At 39.4% G+C, this 23,915-nt stretch overlaps 1 protein-coding gene across 1 annotated transcript in view; it reads right to left on the bottom strand.

Moving 5' to 3' along the window:
• Positions 1 to 20,679, bottom strand: part of TMOD3 (tropomodulin 3) — a 76,646-nt gene extending 55,967 nt beyond the window's left edge. Inside the window, exon 1 of the mRNA XM_059372834.1 lies at positions 20,501 to 20,679. The gene's annotated coding sequence lies outside the window, so the exon portion shown is untranslated. The remainder of the gene's footprint in view (positions 1 to 20,500) is intronic.
• Positions 20,680 to 23,915: the final 3,236 nt, after the last annotated feature.

Raw genomic sequence — 23,915 nt, 5'->3', positions numbered from 1 at the left:
TTGCCAGTTCCAGAATTCCACACTTCCCAAAACCCTATCTAGAAAATTGGTCTCCTTGTTCAGGCTATACCTAGCCAGCACAGCTTTCCCTTATTATAGCTTAGTATATTGTTTAGCTTTATCTTCTTGTTTCAGATACTGGCTACTGACTGATTATCTTATTATAGTCTTATTATCCTTTCATGCTAAAGTGAACTTTTAGTCATTACTTGTGTTTAATTCAAATAAAAGTATTTCAGTCTTGATACATAGTAGCTAATAGTAGTTAGGATCAAAATATTCTCTCTAGACAAATACCCATCTAATCATTTAAACTGGATTACAGCTCACCATCCAATAACTCCTAAGTATCTGCTTCAATTTGCTTTCAAGAAAAAAAAAATTCAAATCAACATTGCCTTTTTTTGTTTGAATCTGGCTTCAGAATTAATCCAGAAACAATTTTAAAGTAAATTAACTCTGGCTGGAGATTTTAACATTTAAAGCATCTAAAATGTTCTCTTATTTAAATGCTAGGCTTGAGTTTCATCTCTGCTGGTTTGAGGAACATTCCCTGTGACAGAGAAGGCTGGAGTAAAAGAGAGTCGTCTGTTCCTTCCTGGCATTATCAAAGCAGAGGCTGAGTATGAATATCTGTCAGGGACAGTATACAGCTGCTTCCTCAGCTAGAAGGGAGTTGAAGAGTCTCATAAGATCATTTCCCCTTTATGAGCTAATGGTCTTAGATAACACTAATTATAACCAGAACATGTACTTTGTGTCCACTGCATCCAAAGTACTATGCATGGCGTTTACCTTCTAAAAAGTAAAACCATTTTATTTTTAGTTATACATATGTATTACTTTTATAGCAAATAAGATGTTTTTTAAAGAGAAAAAATTGGATGCTAAATCCATCCTTCTGCTCACTACATCTTTTACACAATGAGGCCTAAAAGGCAGTACATGAAATAATTTTGTGAAGTTCCTGGGATGCTATGATTGACCCAGATGAGGACACATCTGAATGAGGTAGCTGCTTTGCAGACAGACGTTTGAGAAAACGGTAGCTGATTATTCTGTGTAAAATTCCATGAAAAGAAACCAACCCATATATGAGATTAGCTAAGTAGCCCCATCCTTCCTGCCATTGCTACTGACACCACCGCAAATTTCGAAAAATGAGATCTACAGATCTCATAAAGAAAGAAAATAAAATGTGAAGTCTGAAGGCAACCCAGAAAAACTTGTTAGGGCGAGAAAAAAGAAGAGATTTAATTAGAAGCAGGTCACTTAGGGCATCCCGAAAGCACAAAGCAGCCAGATAATTTCTGTGACTATTACAAGAAAATACTTCACACGTTACTCATACAACTACAAAAACCACCTCTCGACAAAACTGACAGACTCTGTGGCTCCCATGTACCCCCACTTCCTTTTCTGGTTCAAAGCAGCAAAGCCAGTTCCCAGTCCTGACCCACCTCCTCTCTTTTTATACTTCTTGGTGGTGTTGTGGCATCAGAAATACAGGGCAAGGTCAGAGAGGAACCCACTCTGCGCACACCACTGGTGAATGCCAAAACAGCCACACCCTTAGCACACCCAGTTTCTCAGAACCAAATATTTTTCAACCTTCTCCTTTTCCTCCTTCTTCTTTTTGGTTTAATAGATTGGGTAGGTTAGGAAAAGCTGAAGCTTTTTAAAAAATTGTTGCAAACTCAAAAAATCTTAAAATAGCAATTACATCATATGAACAAGTCTCTCGGGGTAAGAAGGTTACAGAGCTCTTTATCTTTGCTGGTTAACCTAAAAGAGCCTTCTACCAGTCATACTGTGGACAAAACCAAATATGAGATGAGGTAGTTTGGGGGAAGCTTAACAGTGCCCAGCCATCAATCAAAACGCTGAATCCATTCCAAGTATATAATGGTGAGGGCCTTCTTTCTCTTTCTCTCCCAAAGGGAAGTATCGCTATGACTCATTCCTCCTCTACCAAGAATTTTCTTAATCCACCAAGTTAGTAAGCATTGAACTATATACAAAATCTTAAAATAAACTAGGCTAGGTATAAAAGAAATCATGCTGAGAGCAAGCTGAATTTCATGCAGTGAATAAAAGGTGAATGGTAACATCTTTCCTCAGTTTCATCCCCTCTGAATTTCCTGGGCTTCAGACCAGATTCTTTACTTCTCTTCATACCGAAAAGCTCTCCTTTTTCAACCTCACCAACTACTGTATCTTCAAATCAATATATATTTGTATGCATTTATGAAGTGCCTATTATTATATTTAATGTACTGTCCTGCGGAAGGGGGAGCAATGAACTGGAGGGGTAGAACATGGATAGAGAAAGGGACCGTGGGACAGGAGGAAAAGAATGAGAAAATTTATAGAACAGATTCTTGTTTTTTTTCCTCCCCACTTTAAAAATGCTTCTCCAAATGGAATTTAAGACATCATAGGAATCAAAGACGGTACAAATAGGGCATAAAGACTATAATAATCATAGACTTAATGTTAAATGTAGGTACCTACTTAATAGTGTCAATTTTGATACAGTGTTCCTCTCTCTCAGTTTTCAAAAGTGGTGACCAGAAAAGTTGGGTATACAGCAGAAGTAAATCTGATTCCTTCTCAGACCCTCCTGCCCCCTTGACACAGAGTGTACCCTGGGCAGCACACTGCAAAGAAGCCATCACTGGGATGTCTCTTCTTTCTCCACTCTACCTTTTCATCCAAGGGTATGCAGAACCCTATTCTCTAGCAATGCTATACCAACAACTGTGCCACAATAAAGATTAAGAAGCAAACTGCTGTTAAACTGAAAATGGGTTTATACAGAAAAATATACTTCCAAATGAGAAACTATCCTGGGAAAAATCAACAAAATGTGCCTGGATGAAGATATACATGATGGTTGTTAGCCACACCTGCATGGCTGCTGATTAACAGTTAAGAAGGCTTGGAAATACTCTGTATGAAAGCTGCCCCAGCATTCTATAGACTGTAAAAAGGTAAGGTTTTAGTAAAACATGGGAGAAAGTGCTCTAAGGGCTTACCACAACTAATTTAAACCACCAAAACAAACCTACAAGATGTGGAAAATGGCAGAGAGAGTATTTTTTTATATGAAGATTTCCCAAATCAATGTTTAAAAAATACTAGTGAGCACACAGTATAGAGTACTATTGTTATTTGTATTTATTGTATTATTTGTAATTGCAAAATAATACACTATCTTGACCAAAATGGCAAGCATTACAGTAGACAAATGTCTAAAATAAAAAATTCTTTTTTTTTTAAGATTTTTATTTATTTATTTGACAGACAAAGATCACAAGTAGGCAGAGAAGTAGGCAGAGAGAGAAGAGGGGAAGCAGGGTCCCTGACGAGCAGGAAGCCAAAGCAGGGCTCGATCCCAGGAACCTGAGATCACGACCTGAGCCGAAAGCAGAGGCTTTAACCCACTGAGTCACCCAGGTGTCCCTAAAATAAAAAAATCTAAAGTACCTCCTTATCCTGTGTCTCATGCTTCTAGTGTTTTAATCCTTCATGACTAGATTTTGTTTTGAACCAAAAACTGATCTTCAAATAAAATGCATTCTTTCTAAATAAAATTCTACTTTTCCCTCCTTTCTGAGGAGGGTGAGTCTGGCTGATTATAATAGGGATACAATAGTATGAAGTTCTAAAAATTAAATGGGAAAGCCTTCAGTCTTAAAAAGAAAATTCTCAATTTTAGATAGACTATGTAACTCCAGCCCCTATACTCTGCCAAAATAAGGACAATCCTATCTTAGACTCCCTGACAAATACTTCTGAGTCTTTCCCGAAGATACAATAAACGGTGACAAACTTAAGTACCTGACAGAATTCAGTTTTTTTTTTTAAGATTTTATTTATTTGACAGAGAGAGAGATCACAACTATGCAGAGCGGCAGGCAGAGAGGGAGGGGGAATCAGGCTCCCTGCTGAGCAGAGAGCCCAATGAAGGGCTCGATCCCAGGGATCATGACCTAAGTTGAAGGCAGAGGCTTTAACCCACTGAGCCATCCATGTGCACCCAGAATTCAATTATTACTCAAGGAGGAAACACAACCCAAAAAATCCAGAAGGAATATCAGAATTCTTAGGGAGAAAATGTCTAGCACTTAGCTCCTAGCACTGAACTGGGCGTAAGAGCTCTGTGACTGGGGCGCCTGGTTGGCTCAGTGGGTTAAGCCTCTGCTTTCAGCTCAGGTTGTGATTCCAGGATCCTGGGATCGAGGCCTGGGATCGAGGCCTGGGATCGAGGCCTGGGATCGAGCCCTGAGTCGGGCTCTCTGCTCAGTGGGGAGCCTGCTTCCTCCTCTCTCTCTCTCTCTCCCTCTCTCTCTCTCCGCCTGCCTCTCTGCCTACTTGTGATCTCTGTCTGTCAAATAAATAAAATCTTTAAAAAAAAAAAAAAAGAGCTCTGTGACTATGAGCAAGTCACCTCCCTTCTCAGTTTGCTTGGGTAGATAAGGAATAACCCAATCATGGCCTCAGTTCTGACAATGGACTCATCCACGTGCACAGTGGACACTGCAAATCAAACAGCCTGTTCCTCAGGGAGCACAGACTCCACCTCAGTCCTTAAGCAAGCCACTACCAACAGATAAGAAGTGGCAAGAGGACGAAGCTTGTTCACTTTAACCCTGGGCTCGTGGGCCTCCGGTTTTTTTCTAGCTGTAATAGTCCATCAACTTAAGGAAACCCTATTTAATTCAACCTTGAAAAAAATAGTAACTTGCCCTCATCATTGCCAAGATGAACAATGTAGAAGTAGGAAGGAAATATATGAAAAGCTGAATCATGCTAGATAAGCACAAAAACAATAAAGTAAAATACTTCAGGAAAGGGACTTGAAAAACCAGGACAGATTAAACAAAAAGAAAAGTAAATAATGAACTCAAACATGGGCCAATGTTGTGTAATAGAGAAAAAGAAATTAAAGCAGAATGACCGTATTAATAAATGCTCTTCTGAAAAGTCACCAAATAAAGCAAATTTCTATCATTTCCTATTTTCCTGTAATAAAATAGACATGGTTTATGAAAACATGTATTCCCAAGACAACATAAATTATATGAAAGCAAAACAATTTTAATCACAAAATATAAATTTTATTAATACAGTAAAAATTCTAAAGTAGCACATTCATTTCTGCCTTGTTCTTTATTTCATTTTCTCTTTTTAAATTTAAAAGTACCCAACTATTGTCACTATTTTTATTAAATTTTAAAACCAAGAAAATCAAGAGTATGACAGTACTGAAAGATATTACCAAGACTTAAGAGTAAGGAAAATAGATCAAGATTTGAAATTTAGGAAAGAGATCTTTGGGAAACAAACTTCATAAAGGGTTCAGTTTCAGACAGTGATATTCTAATGAACTTTTATAGAGGTCACCCAACCCCATTATTCATCTACATCCATTCCTCAAATGTGGTCCACTTTTCTCCTTTAGCACAAGAAACTGCAAGGGTTTTTGTGGCTCAGGTCATGGTTTACCAGGAGAGTCCTGGGATTGAACCCTGTGCCATCATTCATCATGTTCCCTGCTCAGTGGGAAGTCTGCTTCTCCCTCTGCCCCTCCCCCTGCTTGTGCTCTCTTTCTCTCAAATAAATAAAATAAAAAAGAACGAGAGGGAAGGAGAAAGAAAAGGGAAGAGAAGAAACGAAATGAAACTGTAAGGGTTAACAAATGACTCCTAAGATGCTTCCAGATCTGAGTCTAAGATCATTCAACTTTTAAAAATGGGTGTCTTAGGAATAACTCTGGAAAGATTCACAAGAACCAAAGACAAACTGGAAAACTAAGTTTGGGAGAGTCTCTCTCTCTGTATATATACAGTGGTCACTATATACCTGTGGTCTCTTTTGAGTTATGTTTCATATGCATTTATTTTATTTTGAACTTAAAGAACCTATCAGCTGTTGCATTGTGATGCTGTATATGAAAAAATAGTAACAAACACTGTCTTTGACTTTTGAATTACGCATGTCACACGCAGGAATAGTGAAAGTATTTTGGTGGAAAAGCAAAACAACAAAAAGCATTAGCCATCAGAGTCCTGGTAAAAGAATTTCAGAATATTAATTAAGAAAAAAACTAACAATCTATGAGACCAATATTAAAACCATTTAAAGAGTTTTAGGAGGTTTTTTCCTTTTCCCTAAAGAAACATCAAGAGAATAACTAACTTTTCTGAAGTTCTGCTCAGGCCTTCAAAGCCTTGTGTTTCTGGACCCTGCCCCTTCCAGGAACAATTCCAATACCTAGCGAAATTTCTGGAGGCTTATAAAGAGAGGAAGTAAAAACAATGCTTTTACCAAGCCCTCTCTCCCAGGGACAAGAAAACTCCTAGTCTGACTCTAAGCTTTCATTCTCCCACTCTAACAATCTGGCTTACGGTCATTTAACTATGCTTCCCCTAACAGTGCTTTTACATTTCATTCTTTTGCTTAAAATTTTTTATTTGTTAGGTGTTTGTATTTTAAGCTTCTCAGGTGATTTTGGTAAAACTCCACCTTCCTTTCACTAAGAATTACTAGGAATCCTCTGCTCTAACCTGACTGGCTTCCTCAGGGTCTCACAAATAAGTTCACTACACCCCTTTGCCTCATTTGTTTCATACAGTGGTGTGTATTTCTCTTCAACAATCTTTCCTATTCCACCCTCAAATTTCACTTCTCCATTCTATCCATATTCTGTACATGCTACAAACACTAGCTGAAGTCCAACCTCTCCGAAGCCCTTCCTAGCTCTTCCAACCCTACTTGGTCTCTTTTCTACTCTGAAGGTCAACAATGCTTCACCATTTGGCCCCAATATTTGTCACTGATTCAAGGGTCTGGTGCCCGGACCGGTATGAACACAGGCTCCTCCAGACCATGACTCACTCCAATATGGTGAAGACATTTCATACACCTTCAGAGACACAGCACACTTTTGATTTTTAGAGATACCACCAGTTTTGCTCTAATTAATTTCAGGAGCCTGGGGATATAACAAGCTTTGCTATAGCAATTAAATTAATTTTCAGACTGACATGGAAAAGCAGTTATAATGTCTGAAAAGGCACATGTCCACAATATGTCTTGATGTCTCAAAAGGGAGAAGCGGACTACAGAACTGATCAAAGAGATTGTAGATCCTGGAGTTAGGGTTTGCCTTGGCACAGTTCTTTTAAAAGGAGCTGATGGACAGTTTTCCTGTAATAGTAGACAAGGGGAATCAAGAGAGCCACACAGAATTAAAGGCAATTTAATGCAAGGAAAAGGGGAGGTTGCTGAGAGGACCCAAAACAAAAGTTCAGGATAATATTTCTCAAATTAACAATTATCATATCAACTGTGGGAAAAAATTATATGTGTGTATATATATATATATACATATTATGTATATATATGTACATATATATGCATATATATATATAATTAGATTTTATTTACTCATTTGAGAGAAAGAGAGAGCATACAAGCAGGGGAAAAGGCAGAGGGAGAGGGAGAAGCAGGTTCCCCACCTAGTCAGCCAGGAGCCCAATGTGAGACTGGATCCCAGGCCCTGGAGATCATGACCTAAGCTGAAGGCAGATAGATCCCTAATCATCTGAGCTGCCCAAGCACCCATGAAATTGATTTTTAAGTGATAGAATAAGACTATACCTACATCTTAAAAACATATTTCTTTCATTTGCCTGAGTTTCTCAAATTAACAAGGAATCCAGATGCCATATCCTGATATGGAAGCAAAAAAAAAAAAAAAAAAAAAATCAACTTTTATCTGCATACCTACTATATGCCAGGTACTTTACTATATACATCACCTCATACTAATTCTGAAAAATATTACTATCCCCGTATCATAAATTGAAGAAACTGCAACTCAGACAATAAAGTGCCTGCCCAAGGATATACCTTCTTTCTCAACAGTGGATGTGAGATTTGAACTTGACCCCAAAATCCATGGTTTTTAAACTGTATCACGCTGCCTCTATAAAATACTTTCTACCAAGGTTTTACTTTTATGTTACAACACACTACACAGTAACAGAAACAAATTACTAAAGTGAGAGTAAATAGCAACAAGAAGCCACAGCTAGAGGCAAAAGAGAAGGACAACCTATAAAATAAAATAAAATAAAATAAACACAAAATTGTGGAACAATGTAATGCAATTACTAACAGCCTATAAATCAAAAACCTCAGAAGACAAATCAGTAGCACAGAATAATACCCAATGCACACAATGAATTCTCAATTTTATATCCTCCAAATCATCTTGGTTAAACTAAGTTTGAAGGATTCCATTTAAGAATTTCATTTCATCAACAAATGGTGCTGGGAAAACTGGACAGCTACATGCAAAAGACGCCACTAGACTACTTTATTTCACATACACAAAAATAAACTCAAAATGGGTTAAGGACCAAATGTGAGATCTGAAACTATTAAAATCCTTAAAGAGAGCACAAAACGTAATTTCTCTAACATCAGCTGTAGCAACACATTTCTACATACGTCTCCAGAGGCAAGGGAAACAAAAGCAAAAATAAACTATCAGGACTATGACAAAATAAAAAGCTTCTGCATGGCAAAGGAAATAATCAACAAAACCGAAAGGCAACCCACTGAAAAGAAAATATTTGCAAAATATATATTCAATAAAAGGTTAGTACCCAAAATACATAAGAAACTGATACAAATGAACACCCCAAATTAACAAATAACCCAATTAAAAAATGGGTAGAAGAACATGAACAGACTTTCTCCAAAGAAGACATACAGATGGCAACAGACACATGAAAAAATGCTTAACATCACTCATCATAGGGAAATGCAAATTAAAACTACAATGAGATACCGCCTCACAGCTGCCAGAACGTCTAAAATTAAAAAAAAACAACAACAACAACAACAACACAAGAAACAACAAGTGCTGGTGAGGATGTGGAGAAAAAGGTACCCTCTTGCATGGTGGGAATGCAAACTGGTGCAGCCACAATGGAAAACACTATGGAGGTTCCTCAAAAAATTAAAAAAGAACTACCCTACAACTCAGCAATTGTACTACTAGGTATTTACCCAAAGGATACAAAAATATTGATATGGAAGCAGTCCAAGTGTCCATCAACAGATGAATAAAGAAGATGCGGTATACAATGGAATATTACACAGCCATAAAAAAGAATGAAATCTTACAATGTGCAACAATTAAATCTCCCCAGGTGGGTTTTGTATTCTAGGATGCTGGTGGGAACAGATGGTTACCAGAAGGGCAGGGAGAGGAATGGGTGAAATGGATGATGGAAATGAAATAGTACACTTATCATGAAGAAAAAGAAAGAAAAGAAGAAAGGAAGAAAGAAGATTAGGAAAAATTTTATAATACATTTTACAAAAAATGACATTTAAAATAGTTTTGAAAAGATTTCAGTCTTCCCACAAAGATTTCAATTGGTAACCTTGGACAATATAGTGAACTATCTTTGTCCCTGTGTTCTCATCTGTGAAACAAAAATAATAATAGTACCTATCTCATGGGCCTGATATATTAATTCATTAGATGAATTAATATAGGTATTAATATATTCTATGTTATATATTATATGAATATATATTAATATATTCTATGAATTAATATATGTATTAATTCATTAGATGAATAAATACATATAAATCACTTAGAATACTTATTGGCAGGTGTTCACTAAATGTTAGCTAATGAAGTCATTAATTATTCTCAAAGTTCATTTTAAGGAATACTTCATTAGTTCATATTACTATGCTGTAATCCATATAATGCAGTTAACCACAGAGATTAGGTAAGAAAGATGAAGACTAAAAAAGAATACATAAAAGTGAGAGATGGATGTTTACAAAGAGAACAGTAGAAGATAGGTGCCAAGTTACCACCTTGCCCACATTTCTACCAAAATTTATCAAATTATCTCTTTCCTCCTCAGGTTGTGAGCACTCTGAAGGCAGGTACTTTTATATTATTTTATATTTTACATTATTTTATGTCATTATTTATATTATACCATCATACTGCCTGCAACATAAGAGACACTAAACACGTGTATAATAAGGGGGGATCAGAAAGTTTTTGGTTTTTGTTTTTAAGATTTTTATTTATTTGTCAGAGAGAGAGAGCAAGTGAGCAAAGAAGCAGGCTCTCCATGTAGCAAGGAGCCTGATGTGGGGCTCAATCACAACCTGAGTGGAAGGTAGCTGCTTAACCAAGTGAGCCACCCAGGCATCCCTGGGGATCAGTAAGGTTTGAGATCAATGATGGGAGTACCTGATTTAACCATATCCTAACTGGGCCAGGGGTTAGAGACAATAAAGACCTATTATCACTTTTTACTCAATAGATTATCAACACTCTATTTCCCTTTTCTTTCTGAACTAGAAAATTAATTTCTAAAATGTTTAAAAATAGTTAACTTGTTCTAAAATTAGATATCATTCAAATGATAAAACAAATTTCAGTAATTTATGTTAAATATTACAAATATTGCTCTGATTAGTCTGTTATCTCCAAGGTTAATTCTAATGGTCAAAAGGTCAGAGTCACAGCAATAAACAGACACTACATAAGAGACACACCTACTTTTTAGCTGTTAATCTGCCATGTGCAGTGCAGATACAAAAAAAATTAAAGGCACAGGTACCTCTGACCTCTGGTACCAAAATAAGCATGTTTGGGGATGACCAACCCTAAGCCCCCTTGTCTGGGACCAACCTTACCCCAGATCCTGTTTAGTATACAGGCTAAGCAACCATCAATTCCCCTCCCTCACAGATATTTGGTGCAAGGGATGGATATCCCTACCCCGGGCAGGAGAGCAGTCCAATTCTTCACCAGGAATATGGAAAGCTGGGAAACAAAACCTGAATTGAGAGATCATATGTCTCTGGTCTGGGGGCAGCATCACAGCAAGTTTAAGTCATATGCTGAAGCTAAGGGGAAAGCAAAAAAACAAGAGAAAGCCAGTCCAAAAAGGAGATAATGAAGCAGGCCTGGGGCAAGGATGAGGGAGAAAGGCACTTGCCCTGGGTGCAAGATTTAAGAGGGCACCAAAGAAACCTCAGCGATCAAGAAAGGTAAATACTATAATGCAGTCTTAAAAAAAAATCCAGATTAGTGTCCTACAATGGAGCAGCGGCACAACAGAAAACTGAAGAGAGTCCATGCAAGCTGCAGGCGGAGGAGGAAGTACAAAGGCTTTCCAAGTGCCGGCTCTGGGTTCCCAGCTGAGAACCCAGCTGTAAGGGAATTCAGCTATCTTAAAAACAATCCACTGCAATTCCCAACCCTGCCACCATACCTTCTGGAAAGCTAGCTTAAGTGTCAGTCGTTTTCCCTGAGGCCTAAAAACCTTGGCTAATGCATAATACACCTTTTGGAAAATGAGACATGCACATAAAACTACTTAAAAAAAAATCAAAGCAAAATAAAATTAACTGATAAAAGAATGGGACTGGTAAATAGTGCTACAAAAGATCAGAGATCACTGTGGGTGGTAAGGGAAGGACAGATTTAGCTAGAGAGGAGAAGCATATACTAAGCAAAGAGAAGGGGTAGGGAAGGAATAGGAAAGGAGCCAGCAAAAGGACAGGAAAGGAAAAGGGAAGGAGTGATCTTCACACACCCTGTATTCTGACAAAGTTCCTTGCTTTCCTGCCTCCAACCCTCAGATCACACTGCTCATTATATCTTTTCCCCTTTTCTCCTGTTCAAATCCTTTCATATCTTTCAGGGACAGTTCAAACAACATTTCTTTGAAGAGGCTTCCCTAGTATCCTTTTTTTTTTTTTAAGATTTTATTTATTTATTTGACACAAAGATCACAAGTAGGCAGAGAGCAGGCAGAGAGAGAGGGGAAGCAGGCTCCCTGCTGAATGGAGAGCCAGGACCCTGGGATCATGATCTGAGCCGAAGGCAGAGGCTTTAACCCACTGAACCACCCAGGTGCTCCATCCCTGGTATTCCATTCAGAAGGAGATATATGCCAGAAGTGAGGTGTTGGCAATGGGAAAAGACAAAAAGAGAAGAGGGTATGGCAAGGGGGAAGGCTAAGGAGCTGAATGCAATGATAAGCACTACTCTCGAGAGAGAGAGCAAACTATACCCAGGAGTTCACCTGGGATGCAGTACCATGTGTTAGGAGAGCAGAAAGATTGTTTGAATAGCCAAACTCTGGAAACAGCCCAGATGTCCATCAATAGTTGAACGGATAAAGAAGATGTGGGGTATCAGTCAGCCATCAAAAATAAAATAAAACAAAATCAAATCAAATCAAATCGTACCATTTGCAATGACACGGATTGAACCAGAGGGTATTATGTTAGGCAAAATAAGTTAATCAGAGAAAGACAATTATATTATTTCATTTATAAATGGAGTTTAAGAACAAAACAGAGGATCATAGAGGAAGGGAGGGAAAAATAAAATTAAATGAAATCAGAGACAAACTGTAAGAAACTCTTAACTATAGAGGAGGGAAGGTGGGTGGAGGAAGGGGTCACTGGGTTACAGGCATAAAGGAAGGCACTTGACGTAATGAGCACTGGGTGTTAAATGCAACTGATGAATCACTAAACCCTACCTCTGAAACTAACAATACACTATGTTAATTGGATTTTTAAAAAGATTGCTTGACAAAGAGTAATAATGAGGGCTCAAAGTGGCAAAGCAAAGGCAGGTGGAAAGGGTGTGCAGATGAATTACAAGGCCTTGGAGAGATGAAAATATGCATTTGACTTTCAAATAATCACATATTTATTGATATTTGCCAATCTAATTAAGCATTCTGCCCCCCCCCCACCAACTCACCTTCACCTACTCCCATACTTTCACTAAGGAGGTGTAACACTCCAGTGACATTATTAAAGCGGAAACAAAGAAAGAGGTCTTTAAGAATACTAACTTGAGTTAATGATCACCCACCATGAACAAAAATAAATGTTGGGATTATTTCAAATTTTGCAATACCTGCACCAGGGTAAGGGTTGCCTGAATAGACACCGGACTTATAATGTAATACATTAAGGGGCCTCCTCTCTTTTCACTGCATGCATATCAAAGAAATACTCCATAATGACTCTTAACTAAAAAGATAACACCGGGGCGCCTGAGTGGCTCAGTTGGTTAAGTCTCTGCCTTTGGCTCAGGTCATGATCCCAGGGTCCTGGGATAGAGCCCCACGTCGGGCTCTCTGCTCAGCGGGGAGCCTGCTTCTCCCTCTCCCTCTGCCTGCCTCTCCGCCTGCTTGTGATCTCGGTCTCTGTCAAATAAATAAATAAAAACCTTAAAAAAAAAAAAACACACCCAGGGAACCAAAATATTTTGTTGGTTATAGTTTTCCATGTAGAAATCCCTTTACCTTATAATAACAATTAATAACCTCCTGCTCAAAGGGTCTTCTATGCAATAGGCTCAGGAACTTTAAGACTCTTACCTATATGCCTATATACATATTTAAATAATATATAAACGTCAGATTGTTGCTTCTGGTTAAAACAACCAAAAGCTCAGAGAATACACGTGAAATAAATTCAACCTGCCATTACATTCTCCTCTACTCTTGTCCTCAGCCCTCATTTTCTTGCAGCTTGCCCTATTTTCATCCATTTTTTTTCTCACCCACTTCAGGAACTGTATTCACTTGCATGTACTTGTAATGATATTAGTGCTCAGATATGCTCTGATAGGAAACTGTTTATTTATAAAGGGTTATCTCTGTGTATCAGGTACCTTAGTTTGCAAGTTTGTCTTGGTGTGTTTGTGTTCTTTAGTGAGTAGGTGTAGGTGTTTGAGCATATGTACCTGAGGGAGTATATATCTTTATAGGTCAAAAAGTGTGCACATCTGTGAGTGATAGCTGCTTCTCTGTATTTCAACGACTCTCAAACTATTCAGAGCATAAGAGCAAAAGAAATAAGTCACAAAAGATTATATACTGTATGATTCCATTTTTATGAAATGTCTAGAATAGGCAAACCCACATAGACAGAAAGCAGATTAATGGCTGCCTGGGGTGGTAGGGGACAGGAGAGGCTGGGGAAAGCCAGCAGCAGCTGCTAATGCGTAAGGGGTTTCTTTTTCAGCATGATGAAAATGTTCTAAAATGGATTATGGTGATGGTTGCTCAACTCTCTGAATATACTAAAATCCACTGACTGGTACTCTTCCAGTGGGAGAACTGGATGGTGTGTGAATTTCAATAAAGCTGTTATATATTAAAGAGAGAAAATAAGGAAACCCGAGCTGTCCTGTATTTCCACAGAAAGGTAACCTGTCTTTGAAAATGTTAACTTTGCTTCTATTTTACTTAAGCTTTGGATTCAAGATTCCCCACTAAAAAGTCCCCTAACTGCTCTTTTCTCCATCTCCAGCTTTCTCTTTACTAACAATGACACACATGTGTCATTGTGACACACACATGTGTCACTGTCAGGAGACAGTGTTTCCTGATTATTGTTCAGTGTCATAACAGAAAAAACAGATACACCATGATACACCCATATAAAAATATGGATATGGATGAACAAAGCCCAAAAGGAAATGAGGAAAAATTCAAATAGCTACACTGGAGTAATACAGTTTGGCATGGAAAACAAAGGCAAAGGAAAAACTATACTTCTTTACTACTTGCAGTCCACTGCAAGTCCCTGAGACAGGCAGAGTAACATTCCTCTAGGAACTCAGCAGCCTGGATGTTAACGCTTTGCTAGGGGCAAAAGGCATCTTAGCCCCACCCCCAGAATCCTGGGGGTCTACCTTAGGGTGTGAAAATTCCTTTGGAAACTTGCTTTATCTCTATCCCCAAGATATATTCTGGCAGTTATCCCCCATATAAACCACTGATATACACCAGAAGGGTCTCATGACTAAGGTTTATTTAGACAGTAAAAAATGACCTTTTCCTAACAACAGCTAGCCCTATTCAAGGTCCTGGAAACCTTGCTTCCAAAATTCCTTAGAGGCTTCCCCATCTCTAACCCCCTCCCAACTTGAAAGTATACAATGTGCCACTCCTCACAACCCTAGTGCAGCCCCTTCTGCCCACAAGTCCTTCCCCATGCTTTAATAAAAACTACCTTTTTGCACCAAAGATGTCTCGAGAATTCTTTCTTGGCCATCGGCTCCAAATCCCAACATCTTTCCTACCTCACAGTTGAGGTGACACTCTTTAAAAAATAGTATTGTATTGTGTTATATCGGCCAGTAAAATCTGGGAGAAGAAAAAACCAACCTGTCTCCTTAGAAATTGTTTCAAGTCTAAGTCAGGAATTGTGTTGCACAAAGGACAGGACTAGAGTAGTGGAATAAAAAGATGGAAACTAAAACACATGGATTATATATAGTTCTATTTTCAGCAAATCAATAAACAAGGAAATATTAAGCTCTTTATAGCTTGCTCTAATAGAGGAGATCTCTCTGGGCTTGAATCTCCTTTCTCCCCAGTATCAGCCTGGCTTATGGGCATGGTGTAACTGCTACTGAAACTAAGGTTGCCTCCATTACCTCAACCTACAGGAAACCCATTTCAAATTCAAATTCATTATTGGCAGTCCTGCATCAAAAAATATAAGGTAACCAGCCCTGGATTAATCTCAGGGTAGCTGCAGTCTGGAAGAAGTGCATAAAAGGTTTTTATATTTTCCTTTTCCTTTTAAAGATACAGGGCCCACGCTTAAGACACTACAAATAAAAGCACAATGAAAATAAAAAGTAGCCCTACTGATTTTCAATTAAGATACCAAGTCCATCTAAGGGAGAAAGGCAAAAAAAATTTTTAACTATGTTGCTGGCACAACTAGATATCTGAATGAAGGGAAAATGAACCTAAACTCCTACCTCCCATCTTTACAAAAAAATTAATTTGAGAGGGACCACAGACCTAAATGTAAAACCTGGAACAAGTATGCTTCGGAAAAGAAACAGAGAATATCTTTGCAACCCTAGGAACAGGCACAAAACACACTAACCATAAAGTTAAAAACCGATAAAATGGACTTCATAACAATTAAAAATTTCTGCTCATCACATCATCAAGAAAATAAATAGAAAAGCCAAAGACTGGGTTAAAATTGTACATCTGAAAAGGACTTGTACTCACAATATATAAAGAACTCCTAAAAACTACAGTTAAAAGATCAATCACCCAGTGAAAAAAATAGACTAACAGATACTTTACAAGAGAAGTCAATTACTATCTAGTGAAGTTCCTTAATTGTCAAAAAAAAAAAAAACCCACAAACAAACAAATTAAGGAACACCTGGGAGGCTCAGTCAGTTAAGCAGCTGCCTTTGGCTCAGGTCATAATCCCAGTCCTGGGATGGATTCCTGCATAGGTAGCCTGCTTCTCTCTCTCCCTCTGCCTGCCCCTCCCTCTGTTTGTGCATGCATGCCCTTTCTCTGACAAGTAAATAAAGTTTACAAAAAAAAAAAAAAACAAAACAGATTAAAACCACAACGAGGTACCATTTTACAGCTTCTGATGTGGCTAAAATAAAGTCTGACAGCACTAAAATTCAGCAACATAAAAAAATGTGAAGCAACTGGAACTCATATATAAACCATTTTGGAGAACTGTGTGGCAGTTTTTTAGTAAAGTTAAACATACATCTACCCTATGACTCAGTAATTCCACTCCTAGGTACTTATCAAGAAAAATGAGAACATCTATCCCCAAGAGATTTGAAAAGGAAATGTTCATAACAACTTTATTTCTAATAACCCAATCCTGGAAAAAATCCAAACATTCATCAAAAATAAAACAGATAAAGAGCTTAGGTTATGTTCTTATAATGGAATACATTCTTCAATAAAAATGTACCAACTGGGGCACCTGGGTTAAACACTCAGGTCATGATCTCACGGTCCTGGGATCAAGGCGCTCCCCCACCTCCCACTAGGCCTTGAACTCCCTGCCAAGCTCTGAGCTGGGTCTGCTTGTCCCTCTCCTTCTCCCTCTGCCCCTCCCCCTGCTTACGCTCTCTCTGGCAAAATCTTTTTACAAAAAAGTACCAATACACACAGATCAATCTCAAAAACATTATATAACACAAAAGAAGCCAGACACACAAAAAAGCATATACTACTGTACAACTCCATTTATGTCAAGTCCAAGAGTAGGCAAAACAAATCTATGGTGTCAGAAACACGAGGCTGAAAGTGGTTGCCTTAGTGGAGGAGTGTGGGTGAGGAATGACTAGAAAGGGGCATGAGGGCACTTTCTATGGTGATAAAAATGTTTTCTATCTTATTTTGCTAGAAGTTACAGTGTATAAAGTTGTTAGAACTCCTTGAACTGGACACTCAACATATGTGCATTTTATTGAACGTTACTGATACCTCAATAAAAATACAAAGTAGCACTTTGCTTCAAGATACGTTAATCATTTTGTTTCAAATGAAATTCTAGAATATGACATAATAGACAACTACATTTTCAATTATTTGCCACTCTCAATTACTCACATCTTTATTCCTTCATTACTGCAAATACCCAAATGGATTACAGACACAGCTATCAGAATATATGTTCACATTTAATTTTCATAAATAGCAAATTTAGATTGATCCTACACAATTTCAATAGGTACCTAACGGACTGTCAGAAATCCAGTAGACTTTTCTGTTTTCTATAGTATTATCCTCTCAATATGATCTTATAGCTGTGATTTATAGTTGTGTTGATCTGCTATAAAAATGAGTAAGTGATGGTCCCTGGCTGTTTTGGTTGGTGGAATATGATTGGAACTAGGGGTTGCAGGGTATAGAGATTACTTAAAAACAACAACAACAAACCTTAAAACAAACAAACAAAAAGAATAAGTATGATATATAAATCAAATGTCTTCAAGGAAAGTCACTGATATAATATAGATCTGATATAATATATAATATATCACTGATATAATAGAAAATAATGCTTTAGCCACTATGACAGCCTAGAAAATAATGCCCTCCTCAACTATTTTAATCAAGAGAGAGCCCATACATATTTAACTTTAAGAACAATTGAAAAGCGGGCGCCTGGGTGGCTCAGTGGGTTAAGCCACTGCCTTCGGCTCAGGTCATGATCTCAGGGTCCTGGGATCGAGTCCCGCATCGGGCTCTCTGCTCAGCGGGGAGCCTGCTTCCCTCTCTCTCTCTGCCTTCCTCTCTGCTTACTTGTGATCTCTCTCTGTCAAATAAATAAATAAAATCTTTAAAAAAAAAAAAAAAAAGAACAATTGAAAAGCAAAAAGCATGATGAATAGTTTGCCAGCTAACTGGAACCATAAAAAATAAGAGCCTAAATAACAAGATTTACTATATTAGTAACATATATTAGTACATCCAACTGATATCTGAAAACCCAGGAGGCCCTTTTCTCTGGTTTTACCAAGTTCTCTTTCATCTTTCTTTCTCATCTTTTCCTCTCCCTCTTTTGGTTTCTATCCCAGTATAGTTTTATCCCCACCGCCTCTCACTCTCCCTATGATATTGCTAACTGATTTTCATACAGCCAGATCGCCCCAGGTTCCAAATAAATTTACAAAATTGTACTGTATTCTATGTAGATTTGTCACATACTCAAAACTGTAGAGAGAGTATAGCCTGAGGGCTACCTTCAGGTGAAGTTATTAACTGCAGAATAATTTGGCCTGGAGGGTAGACCACAAAACTTTAGAATTAGTCATAAAAACATGATTAAAAGAAATTGAGAACTGGGACAGTAACATTCTCAGGAAATCATTTTTGTTCCTTCGGGTCTACCACAGGACTTGGAGTGACAAATGGGGCCAATGTTTCCTGAATGAATAAAATAAATGAATATTGCAAATCAGAGATATTTAGGGCTAGAATAATCTTGGGATCATCTGGTCTAATAACCTTATTTTACTTACTTACTTACTTAATTAAGTTTATTTGACAGAAGGGGGAGAGCATGAGCAGGGGGAGGGGCAGAGGGAGAAGCAGGCTCCCCACTGAGCAGGGCAGAATGGGGGCTGGATCCCAGGACCCTGGAACCATGACCTTAGTGAAAGCAGACCCTTAACCAACTGGGCCACTCAGGTGTCCCTAATAACAAACTCCACACACCTGGATAGCTGGGTAGAGCGCAAGATTCTTGATCTCTGGGTTGTGAATTGAAGCCCCAGGTGAGGAGCAGAGATTACTTAAAAAAAATAAAGAAACAAGAAATCCTCACCAGAGGGAAAGTAAGGAAGCTTATAGAGTTAGAATATACTGAGTTTCGCATTTTAATTCTTTTTTTCTTTCCTAGAAATGAGTTAGAAAGGGGATTGTAAATATAATGACTTCCGACTCTGAAAGAAGGGGAAGGATAAAAGCCAAAGACTAGAAGGAAGAGACTAGCAAAAATAAATGAGGCTGGACAAAACTATTTTTCTAAGCCTAATATATTTTTTGACAGGCCAATTAATTAATCAAACTAATCCTCCAAAAAATTAATCTGAAGGATTCTCAGAAAAAGAAACATGAGCTGCATGAAAAATGTTACAAACCAAGGGAGACCGCACAGAGCTAACTTAAATCTCCACAGGCTTATTTCCTGTGCAAGTATGACCTCCTGGGATAAGTTTTACTGCAGTGTTCATTACCAGACGACTTTTGGTTTTAAGAGAAGCCAAGGGCACGTTGGAAATGCGATTCTTAACTAAACACTAAAAAAAAAAAAAAAAAAAAAAAAAAAGAAAAGAAAGAAAGAAAGGGAAAGAAAAAAGCTCTTTTCCCATTTGTTTGTAATTAGATTGCAGGCTTGCAGAGGAAACACACCAACTTCATAAGCAGAAATACAACGACCCAGTCACGTCCTCAAAACAAATCAACACACAAACTTCACAGCTGGATCCAGCTGTGCTGCCCAGGAGCCAGGAATTTATTTTAAGGCAGAGGATATAGATCAAAAACGGCAAATCCAAGACAAGCCAGATTTAAACCCCCCTCCCCGCCCGCAAAAGGGTGTGACCTAAGGTTCTTTTTTTTTTTTTTTTTTTCCTTTCTCCACTTTCTTTCTAACTTTCAACTAGCAGAAGCCTTTGAAGGAGTGTTGCTGAGAAAGCCTTTTTAAGAGGATCGCCCCTCAGCTACCCCTCCGTGGAGTGGAAGGGGCGGACAGGCACCGCGAGCTCGCGCAGCTTCGGCAGGCGCGGGCTCCGGCGGGAGGGGAAGGGGCCGGTCCCGAACCCGGGGAGGCTGGGCCCCCGAGTGATTCATCAGCAACCGGGGGTTCGCGCGCCTCCAGCGCGGGCCACGCCCAGCGCGCCCCACGGCCCCTACCCGGGCCCGTTCGCCCCCCTCAAGCAGCCCCCAATGTCTCCACGCTCCTCCCAAGAGACACCAGTAGGGTTAGGAAAACTGGGCTGGCGGCTGAAGGGCAGCAACCTCTCCCTCCTCAGCCACCATGGCCGGTGCGACTCCCTGCCTGCGCCCGCAGACGGACTTCCTGGAAAGCACCGGGCTGGGCTTACCTAACTGGCTCCCGTTGGGGCCGCCGACCTTCTTCACAGACCCGCGGGAAAGGCCTGTCCCTCGGTTCCCGGGACCCGCCCGTAAGCCTGCTTCTTTCTCCTTGGGAGTTGCCCGACCCACTCGCGGATGCCCCAACCCGACCGCTCTGTCGGTGCTGCTGGTTCCCTCTCCGCTACGGACGCGCGTGCGCACTCCTAGGTTGCGGGGCATCTTGGGAGTTGTAGTTCCGGCAAGGAGGGCGACGCTCTGAGCTGAGCCTGGTTTTTGCAATTTGTAGGATGTTCGGAAGCAGCTGCGGATAGCAAGCCTTACTCCAGCAGGCGACAAGGATCTTTACTAGTGAAAATCTCTACCCTGGACCCTTTGGGAGCTATAAACAGCAACTCGAGGCTCTTTGGGATAGAGTTCTTTACTTTGACTTTCACTGAAGAGGCATTCTGGGCAGGGCTTATATCCTACCCTTGCTTGATAATGCAAGGACATGACATCGAGCCCTTTAAGCTCGTCGTGAAAAACTGATAGGAAAGTAAACAAAGGCGAAGTCACAAAAGGGGCAGAAATCACGCAGATGTCATCTCAAGGGCGTAGCGACCCTAGGGATTTCCTTGGGCATGTACAAGGGATGATGTCTCAGCGATAGCCCCTATATACCTGGACAGTTTGGGCCGCAACCCATCTTCCCATTCCAGCCTCAAGCTCTACACCAGGTGGTGAAGCTGGGTTAGTATGAGTGGGAGAAAAAAACAGAAGTGCCGCTCAAAGAAGGGGACTGGGAAAGATGAGTAGCCTATAAGGAAGGATGAAGAAAGTGGGAATACCTCAGAGGGTGGTGCTACGGAGGCCAATGAAGTGGCTGCCTTTTGTGCAGGGCTCTGTGGAGAGGGAACAGCAAGGCCTTCCGTTCATTGGTAGTTGCTCATTGGTAATTTTTCTGTCCTGCTCTTCATGACTAAACCATTCCCAGGAGTCATGCTCGGCTTTGATACACCATCTTTGAAGAATGCAACCAGGAAGAGGACGAAGTGCCTGCTTGAGGGTACATTCTAGCTACTCCTAGTGTGGAAACCGACTAACGGTTAATCCTCCCTGTCATTTACGTGTTCCCTTCAGAGCAGGAAGCACCCTAGGTAAAGTAAACACCCTGGAATTTCATGCTAGTTGTATCCATTAATCCCTGAAATGAAAACTACTCATGATTTGGAGTTTTTAAGGAAAAAAAACCCTTGTAGGATGCAAGTACTCTTAGAACACCGTTGACATTAAATCTCATAGCCACTACACCTTATTTTCTGTAGCATTTTAGTGTTTATGGATTTCTCCAATATTCTTGGATATAGCAGCGTTCTGAGAGCAACATCCTACAGAATTCAGGTTCAACTAACATTGAGTACTTAATCCACACCACGCACTGTAACAGCACATTTATTTCATCCAATCCTCCAAATAACCCTACAAAGAATATATTTGTATCTTCCATTTCTACAGATGAGAAAGCTAAGACTCAGAAAAGTTAAGTAATTTGCACAAAGTCACACAATCATAATTGGAGATCCAGAAATAAAGCACAGGATTCCTGATTCAAATTCTAGCATGCTTTCCACTGTTGATCAGACTGATGTATCTCCTAAACTCATCAAATTCTTGAAGGTAATATAATCTGTGACTGTGTCCACTGTACATGAAAAAAATTCTCTCACACAGTCCAGGAACATTGTACTCTGACTGGATAAGAGATTCATTTGATCTGGATTCATTTGATAGTTCTATATTTCATTATATATTAATATATAGGAATTTTGGCTTACCAGCAAGTGTCCTATAATTTCCTCTAACACCTCTGGGGCATCACTCCTGGGAAAACTGACAAAATTTCCTGAACAAGTTGAGCTCTTGAACAAGCAAAGCAGACTACAGCCGTTGAGATATAGTTTGTGTCTTTAGGCATGGAGGGCTTTTAATTCAGTATCTGATAATCTATGACACGTTTCTTCTCTGGTCTTCCAATATGGGGTGCTAAGAATACCTTCAATGTATTTTATCCTTCTCTCTCTCTCTCTCTCTTTTTTAAGAGAGAGAGAGCACACATGTGCATGGGGGAGGTATAGAGGGAGACAGAGAATCTCAAGCAGGCTCCACACTAAGCTGAGCGCAGAGCCCCATACAGGGCTCAAACTCATAACCCTGAGATCATGACCTGAGCTGAAATCAACAGTTGAACACTTAACCAAATGAGCAACCCAGGGGCCCTTGTATTTTCTCTTTTAGATAAATTACTAATTTAAAATTTTTCCCAACAAGTGTCTAAAAGTTGCTTTTTCTAAAATAATGTGATTCAGAGCTGTTTTTTTCCCCCTTTCCTCAGACAAACATTAACGTATTATAACCACAGGGCTCACAGACATGAATCTCCTAACCCCATGTGATTTAAATATTACATATGAGTGTGGGGGCGGGGGAACAGCTGGGTGGTACAGTCAGTGACTCTTGGTTTTGGCTCAGGTCTTGATCTCAGGGTCATGAGATAGAGACCCGAGTGGTGCTCCACGCTGAACAGAGAGTCTGCTGAACACAGAGTCCGCTAAAGTTTCTCTTTCTCCCTCACCCTGCCTTATGCTCTCTTTAAAGTAAAAAAAATCTTTAAAAAATAATTTTAATACTACACATGGGACCAGTGGTGTTAACAATCATATCCTGGTGTTGAATAAAACTAAAAAATAGAATGTGCTTCCACTGCTGTGATTCTCCACACTGTTTCTGATTTAAAAACAAATGAGATCATGTCACCTTCCTGCTCCAAACTACTCATGGCCTCTCAACACATTTTGAATAAATCCCCAAGTTCTTATGTGACTTTTTTGTTTCCTACTATACTCTCTCTGCTCTGCTCCAGTACCCTGGTTTCCTAGAGGTTTCTCCATATTGCCAAGTACATTCCCACCTCAAGATCTTTGCACTACACCGAAGAATGCTTTTCCTTCCAAATACTCATGGCTCGTGCCATCATTTTAATGAAGGTTCTGCTCAAGTGTCACCTCCTCTGGTCATCCTAGCTTGCCTTCCTCTCCTTTCCTTACTGTCTTTGGAGCACTTGTCACTACCTAATATCATCTTGCTTGTATACTCAGTGTAAGCTCATGGAGGGCTTTGTGTTGTTTACCCTTCTATCCTTGCATCTGCTACAGTGCCTGACACAGACTGGAGATTCAATAAATATGTGTAAATATGAATATTGAATCCTTCCCTCCCCCTCTTCTCAGTTGCGGACACAGAACAAGAGGGTTTGCCTGTAAATGCCAGCCAGTGACCTCATGCAGATATAAACACCAGCTGTGAGAGGGTTGGCTCCACAGGACAAGACACAGTGAAGCTCATCCTGAAATGGAGACAGAGCTCTCTTTTTTTTTTTTTTTTAAG

This window comes from Mustela nigripes, chromosome 13 (assembly GCF_022355385.1).
Source record: "Mustela nigripes isolate SB6536 chromosome 13, MUSNIG.SB6536, whole genome shotgun sequence".
NCBI lineage: Eukaryota > Metazoa > Chordata > Mammalia > Carnivora > Mustelidae > Mustela > Mustela nigripes.
This window is presented reverse-complemented; position numbering and strand designations above follow the sequence as displayed.